Source organism: Lolium rigidum, chromosome 3, assembly GCF_022539505.1.
Source record: "Lolium rigidum isolate FL_2022 chromosome 3, APGP_CSIRO_Lrig_0.1, whole genome shotgun sequence".
Taxonomy (NCBI): Eukaryota; Viridiplantae; Streptophyta; class Magnoliopsida; order Poales; family Poaceae; genus Lolium; species Lolium rigidum.
The window spans coordinates 367,734,322-367,742,902 of record NC_061510.1 but is presented as its reverse complement, the minus strand read 5'-3'; positions in this window follow the sequence as shown (position 1 = coordinate 367,742,902).

Here is an 8,581-nt window from a genome sequence, read left to right as displayed (position 1 = left end):
CAACGAACGTGTGAATTACACGCCATCAAGCATATTTTCTCGACGCCGTTGCCGGGAACTGAAGAAAAGCTACACCACAAAGATTTCTAACTCCCACGTCAACTACACGCCAGCAAGCATATTTTCTGGCGCCGTTGCCGGGGAGATCAAGACACGCTGCAAGGGGAGTCTCCACTTCTCAATCCCTTTACTTTGTTTTTGTCTTGCTTTATTTTATTTACTACTTTGTTTGCTGCATTATATCAAAACACAAAAAAATTAGTTGCTAGCTTTACTTTATTTACTGTCTTGTTTGCTATATTAAAAACACACAAAAAAAAATTAGTTACTTGCATTTACTTTACTTGATTCATCATGTTTCCTTTTAATTTTACCACAAAAGACATACCGGTAGGACGCGGGTCTATAATTGGGAGAAACAATATAGAAATTTTTTTCACCCATGTTAGTACCGTTGAAGATTTTGAAGATAGCCACTTGGTAGAACTTGCTCCTACTTATGAAATTGCTGCTGCTGCTTTAGTTCGCATGTTGGAAACTAAATTTGTTAATCTCAATCCTATAATCCAACACATGTTTCTTACACACGGTGATATGGAAGAGGGGGAAAAGAAAGATTTTGTTTTAGAAACCCTTCTTAGAGAATTTGGTGGTCTAGCAAGAGAGGCTAGAAAGGTCTTTGCTAAATTTAATATGCTTGGTTCTCATACTAATTTTGTTGGTCTCCTTGAAAAAATGGACATGGATAGAATAAGGTACACTAATAATATTAATGATGGTGGGGAGATCAAAGCACCAATACCATGTAAACTCCTAGCTATGAATGATGCACTAGAAAATAACTATGCTTGGCTTGTTCCTGAAAATTTGTTCGATGAGAGTAGCAAGCCCAAGACTAATGAAAAGGAGACGCTGAAACTTATGTATCCAATATACTATGCATGGTTGAGAAAACTCCAAACCCCGCTGTAGATGCACCACCCTTTGATAATACTTGATATACACTTTATGCGCCTAGCTGAAAGGCGTTAAAGAAAAGCGCTTATGGGAGACAACCCATGTTTTTACTACAGTATTTTTGTTTTATATTTGAGTCTTGGAAGTTGTTTACTACTGTAGCAACCTCTCCTTATCTTAGTTTTATGTTTTGTTGTGCCAAGTAAAGTCTTTGATAGTAAAGTAAATACTAGATTTGGATTACTGCACAGAAACAGATTTCTTTGCTGTCACGAATCTGGGTCTAATTCTCTGTAGGCAACTCAGAAAATTAAGCCAATTTACGTGAGTGATCCTCAGATATGTACGCAACTTTCATTCAATTTGGGCATTTTCATTTGAGCAATTCTGGTGCCCTAATAAAATCCATCTTTACGGACTGTTACTGTTTTGACAGATTCTGCGTTTTATTTCGCATTGCCTCTTTTGCTATGTTGGATGAATTTCTTTGATCCATTAATGTCCAGTAGCTTTATGCAATGTCCAGAAGTGTTAAGAATGATTGTGTCACCTCTGAACATGTTAATTTTTATTGTGCACTAACCCTCTAATGAGTTGTTTCGAGTTTGGTGTGGAGGAAGTTTTCAAGGATCAAGAGAGGAGTATGATACAATATGATCAAGGAGAGTGAAAGCTCTAAGCTTGGGGATGCCCCGGTGGTTCACCCCTGCATATTCTAAGAAGACTCAAGCGTCTAAGCTTGGGGATGCCCAAGGCACCCCTTCTTCATCGACAACATTATCGGGTTCCTCCCACGAAACTATATTTTTATTCCGTCACATCTTATGCACTTTGCTTGGAGCGTCGGTTTGTTTTTGTTTTTGTTTTGTTTGAATAAAATGGATCCTAGCATTCACTTTGTGGGAGAGAGACACGCTCCGCTGTAGCATATGGACAAGTATGTCCTTAGGCTCTACTCATAGTATTCATGGCGAAGTTTCTTCTTCGTTAAATTGTTATATGGTTGGAATTGGAAAATGCTACATGTAGTAACTCTAAAATGTCTTGGATAATTTGATACTTGGCAATTGTTGTGCTCATGTTTAAGCTCTTGCATCATATACTTTGCACCCATTAATGAAGAAACACTTAGAGCTTGCTAATTTGGTTTCTCTCTAGAGTCTAGATAATATCTAGTATTGAGTTTTGAACAACAAGGAAGACGGTGTAGAGTCTTATAATGTTTACAATATGTCTTTTATGTGAGTTTTGCTGCACCGTTCATCCTTGTGTTTGTTTCAAATAACCTTGCTAGCCTAAACCTTGTATCGAGAGGGAATACTTCTCATGCATCCAAAATCCTTGAGCCAACCACTATGCCATTTGTGTCCACCATACCTACCTACTACATGGTATTTATCCGCCATTCCAAAGTAAATTGCTTGAGTGCTACCTTTAAAATTCCATCATTCACCTTTACAATATATAGCTCATGGGACAAATAGCTTAAAAACTATTGTGGTATTGAATATGTACTTATGCACTTTATCTCTTATTAAGTTGCTTGTTGTGCGATAACCATGCTTCTGGGGACGCCATCAACTATTCTTTGTTGAATATCATGTGAGTTGCTATGCCTGTCCGTCTTGTCTGAAGTAAGAGAGATCTACCACCTTAATGGTTGGAGCATGCATATTGTTAGAGAAGAACATTGGGCCGCTAACTAAAGCCATGATTCATGGTGGAAGTTTCGGTTTTGGACATATATCCTCAATCTCATATGAGAATAATAATTGTTGCCACATGCTTATGCATTAAAGAGGAGTCCATTATCTGTTGTCCATGTTGTCCCGGTATGGATGTCTAAGTTGAGAATAATCAAAAGCGAGAAATCCAAAATGCGAGCTTTCTCCTTAGACCTTTGTACGGGCGGCATGGAGGTACCCCATTGTGACACTTGGTTAAAACATGTGTATTGCGATGATCCGGTAGTCCAAGCTAATTAGGACAAGGTGCGGGCACTATTAGTATACTATGCATGAGGCTTGCAACTTGTAAGATATAATTTTCATAACTCATATGCTTTGTTACTACCGTTGACAAAATTGTTTCATGTTTTCAAAATAAAAGCTCTAGCACAAATATAGCAATCGATGCTTTCCTCTTTGAAGGACCATTCTTTTACTTTTATGTTGAGTCAGTTCACCTATCTCTCTCCACCTCAAGAAGCAAACACTTGTGTGAACTGTGCATTGATTCCTACATACTTGCATATTGCACTTGTTATATTACTCTATGTTGACAATTATCCATGAGATATACATGTTACAAGTTGAAAGCAACCGCTGAAACTTAATCTTCCTTTGTGTTGCTTCAATACCTTTACTTTGATTTATTGCTTTATGAGTTAACTCTTATGCAAGACTTATTGATGCTTGTCTTGAAGTACTATTCATGAAAAGTCTTTGCTTTATGATTCACTTGTTTACTCATGTCATTACCATTGTTTTGATCGCTGCATTCATTACATATGTTTACAAATAGTATGATCAAGGTTATGATGGCATGTCACTTCAGAAATTATCTTTGTTATCGTTTTACCTTGCTCGGGACGAGCGGAACTAAGCTTGGGGATGCTGATACGTCTCCGACGTATCGATAATTTCTTATGTTCCATGCCATATTATTGATGATACCTACATGTTTTATGCACACTTTATGTCATATTCGTGCATTTTGCGGAACTAACCTATTAACAAGATGCCGAAGAGCCGATTGCTTGTTTTCTGCTGTTTTTGGTTTCAGAAATCCTAGTAACGAAATATTCTCGGAATTGGACGAAATCAAAACCCGGGGTCCTATTTTGCCACGAAGCTTCCGGAAGACCGAAGAGGAGTCGAAGTGGGGCCACGAGGGCCGCCACCATAGGGCGGCGCGGCCCAGGTCTTGGCCGCGCCGACCCGTGGTGTGGGGCCCTCGTGTGGCCCCCCACGTTGCCCTTCCGCCTACTTAAAGCCTCCGTCCCGAAACCCCTGATGCGAAGAACCACGATACGGAAAACCTTCCAGAGACGCCGCCGCCGCCAATCCCATCTCGGGGGATTCTGGAGATCTCCTCCGGCACCCTACCGGAGAGGGGATTCATCTCCCGGAGGACTCTTCACCGCCATGGTCGCCTCCGGAGTGATGAGTGAGTAGTTCACCCCTGGACTATGGGTCCATAGCAGGTAGCTAGATGGTTGTCTTCTCCTCATTGTGCTTCATTGTTGGATCTTGTGAGCTGCCTAACATGATCAAGATCATCTATCCGTAATACTATATGTTGTGTTTGTCGGGATCCGATGGATAGAGAATACCATGTTATGTTAATTATCAAGTTATTACCTATGTGTTGTTTATGATCTTGCATGCTCTCCGTTATTAGTAGAGGCTCGACCAAGTTGATGCTAGTAACTCCAAGAGGGAGTATTTATGCTCGATAGTGGGTTCATGCTCGCATTGACACCTGGGGGAGTGACGAAACCCCTAAGGTTGTGTTGTGCTTGTTGCCACTAGGGATAAAATATTGATGCTATGTCCGAGGATGTAGTTGTTGATTACATTACGCACCATACTTAATGCAATTGTCTCGTTGCTTGCAACTTAATACTGGAAGGGGTTCGGATGATAACTCGAAGGTGGACTTTTTAGGCATAGATGCGGTTGGATGGCGGTCTATGTACTTTGTCGTAATGCCCAATTAAATCTCACTGTACTTATCATGACATGTATGTGCATTGTTATGCCCTCTCTATTTGTCAATTGCCCGACTGTAATTTGTTCACCCAACATGCTTTTATCTTATGGGAGAGACACCTCTAGTGAACTGTGGACCCCGGTCCATTCTTTTAATACTGAATTACAAATCTGCTGCAATACTTGTTTTACTGTTTTCTCTGCAAACAATCATCTTCCACACAATACGGTTAATCCTTTGTTACAGCAAGCCGGTGAGATTGACAACCTCACCGTTTCGTTGGGGAAAAGTACTTTGGTTGTGTTGTGCAGGTTCCACGTTGGCGCCGGAATCCCCGGTGTTGCGCCGCACTACATCCCGCCGCCATCAACCTTCAACGTGCTTCTTGGCTCCTCCCGGTTCGATAAACCTTGGTTTCTTTCTGAGGGAAAACTTGCTGCTGTGCGCATCATACCTTCCTCTTGGGGTTCCCAACGAACGTGTGAATTACACGCCATCAAGGTGGCCAAGACCGTTGTCGCAACGACGGCAATGGCGGCAACAACGGCCGCAATGGAAGAGGACGTCGCAGGTGGCGCCCACAGTGTCAGATCTGTGACATATGGGGGCATGACGCGAGTGACTGTCGCCGGCGCTATGATCAAAAGCAGCAGCGCACCGGCAACTCTGCATCGACCTCCTCCACCGAACAGTACTGGCACCTCGACTCTGGTGCATCCGATCATCTGACGAGTGATCTCGAGCGTCTCCACGTTCATGACCGCTACCACGGGAAGGACCAAGTTCAGGTGGCCAACGGTGCAGGTTTGTCTATTTCGCATATTGGTCATTCGTCCTTACCTGGTTCATCTTTGAACCTGAAAAATATTCTCCATGTTCCACATATTCATCAACACCTTCTTTGAGTTTATCGTCTTGTTTCCGACAATAAGGTTTTTTTTGAGTTTCATAAGTTCTTTTTCCTTGTAAAGGACAAGGTCACGAAGAAAGTTCTTCTACACGGTAGAAGCAAAGATGGACTGTACCCCGTTCCGTTTGGCCGAGTTCCTCCTCCAACGCCGCGTCGGGCGTCCTCCGGCGTGAAGATCTCCTCGCCTCATTGGCATCGTCGCCTTGGCCATCCCACAAATAATGTCGTTCAAACCATTGTTAGGCAAAATGATTTAGTGTGTTCTTCCAATAATCAGACTTCAGTTTGTGATGCTTGTCAGTGTGCTAAAAGTCGACAATTGTCTTATAATAATTCTCATCGTGTTTCTACTGCACCTCTCGAGTTAATTCATTCGGATGTATGGGGTCCAGCTATTGAATCTTCGGGAGGGTATAAATACTATGTTAGCTTTGTCGATGATTATTCCCGTCTCTGTTGGATTTACCTTCTCAAGCATAAGTCTGATGTTGAGCATTTCTTTTACACCTTCCAGGCGCATGTGGAGCGTCTGTTGAACACTAAAATCAAAGCCGTTCAGTCGGATTGGGGTGGCGAGTATCATAAGTTGCACCGCTACTTTCAGCGCCTTGGCATCTCCCATCGCGTCTCGTGTCCTCACACATCGCAGCAAAATGGGATTGCTGAACGCAAGCATCATCATCTGGTGGAAACCGGACTCGCTTTGCTTGCCCACTCCTCCCTTCCTCTTAGGTACTGGGATGAAGCTTTTCTCACCGCTTGCTATCTCATTAATCGCATGCCTACACCTGTGCTCCAGCAAGATACACCTATTTTTCGTCTTCTTAAAATCCAACCCAACTAAACCTTCCTTCGTGTCTTTGGATGCGCTTGCTGGCCTAGCTTGCGAAAGTACAACGCTCGCAAGTTGTCTTTTCGTTCCACAATGTGTGTCTTTCTGGGTTATAGTCCAATGCACAAGGGGGTACAAGTGTCTCGACCGCTCCACGGGTCGTATTTATATCTCCCGTGATGTTGTTTTTGATGAGTCCGTCTTTCCCTACTCCACTCCTGGTGGTACCATCGATGTCTCCACTTTGAAACAAGCAATTTCGTTTCCCTCCGATGCACCGGTTACGAGTGACTGTATGCGTAAATATGACTTATCTCATTTACCGATTGATGTGCCTGGTAGTTCTTCTTGTGTGCAGGACATCATGCCGGATTGCTCTCCCTCCGTGATCGACGTGCATGGCGCGGCCATGCATGGCCCCTGCCCCGTGGTGTCCTCGTCACCAGCCCCGGGCGCCACGTCGCCAGCCCCGGGCTTCACCTCTGCCGCGCCCTCTTCTGGGCCGAGTTCACCAGGGGCGCCCTCTCCCGCTGGGACTCCCGCGCCCACGGCGCCCTCTCCTGCTCAGCCCGTGTCGCCTACAGTCGAGAGCACTGCCGCTCCCTCGACCGCGACACCTTCGGCTGTCCCTGCACACACCATGGTCACTCGTACGCGTGATCACACTCGCCGTGCCAAGGAGTACACGGACGGCACCATCTGCTATGATGCATCTCGTCGGGCTTTCTTTGTGACTCCGGTGTCTCACCGTGATGCTCTTCATGACTCCGCGTGGTGTGCTGCTATGACTGAGGAGTTCACCGCCTTGCAGCAGACACATACCTGGAAGCTTGTCCCTCGTCCCCCTGGTGTTAATATTGTTGGCAGTAAGTGGGTCTTTAAGACCAAGCAGCGATCGGATGGCTCCGTTGATAAGTACAAGGCGCGACTTGTTGCACGTGGCTTCACTCAGCAGCATGGTATCGATTATGGTGACACTTTCAGCCCAGTCGTGAAGCCAGCCACAGTTCGTTTGGCTCTCTCTCTTGCTGTGTCTCGAGGATGGAGTCTTCGACAGGTGGATGTCAGTAATGCATTCCTTCATGGCTTTCTTTCTGAAGATGTGTATATGCAGCAGCCGCCTGGTTTTGAGGATGATCGGTATCCCTCCCATGTGTGCAAATTGCAACGGGCTCTCTATGGTCTTAAGCAGTCGCCTCGCGCCTGGTATGCTCGTCTGAGTGCTCTCCTTTTCGACCTTGGTTTCACTTCCTCAAAGGCTGATACTTCGTTGTTCATTTTCTCTCGGGATGGTGTCCGCATCTACATGCTAGTGTACGTGGATGATATAGTTATTGCTGGGTCTACCCCTGGAGCAGTTGATCGACTAGTTCGTGCTCTGTCTGCTCATTTTCCCATCAAGGATCTTGGAGTTCTGGATTATTTTTTGGGTTTGGAAGCGTCTTTCCATTCAGGGGGGATGACAGTGACTCAGCGCAAATATGCACTAGACTTGTTGCACCGAGTTAATATGGAGAATTGCAAAGCCACTTCTACTCCATTATCTGCAGTTGATCCTTTGTCTCGGGTGTCTGGCACTCCTCTCGGTACTGAAGATTCTTTCCGGTATCGAAGTGTTGTGGGCGGCCTCCAGTACTTGACTCTCACTCACCCGGATATCTCATTTGCAGTAAATAAAGTATGTCAGTTCTTGTCCCAGCCCACTGATGTTCATTGGGAAGCAGTAAAACGCATCTTCGTTACGTCAAAGGGACGCTACATACGGGGCTGCGGTTTCGCAAGTCTAACTCCACCAGCATCAGTATCTTTACAGATGCAGATTGGGTAGGATGTGTTGATGATCGGAGGTCTACAGGAGGTTTTGCTGTTTTTGTCGGTCCGAACCTTGTTTCTTGGAGTTCGAAGAAGCAACCTTCTGTTTCACGATCGAGTACAGAGGCTGAGTATAAAGCCTTAGCAAATGGTGCTGCTGAGGCTATATGGGTAGAGTCGTTACTCAAAGAGTTGGGTGTTACTCAGCGGCGCACACCCGTTTTATGGTGTGATAATTTAGGGGCTACATACCTGACTGTCAACCCAGTTTTCCATGCACGGATGAAGCATATCGAGATTGATTTCCATTTTGTGCGTGAGCGTGTTGCAGCTGGAGCTTTACAAGTCAGGTTTAT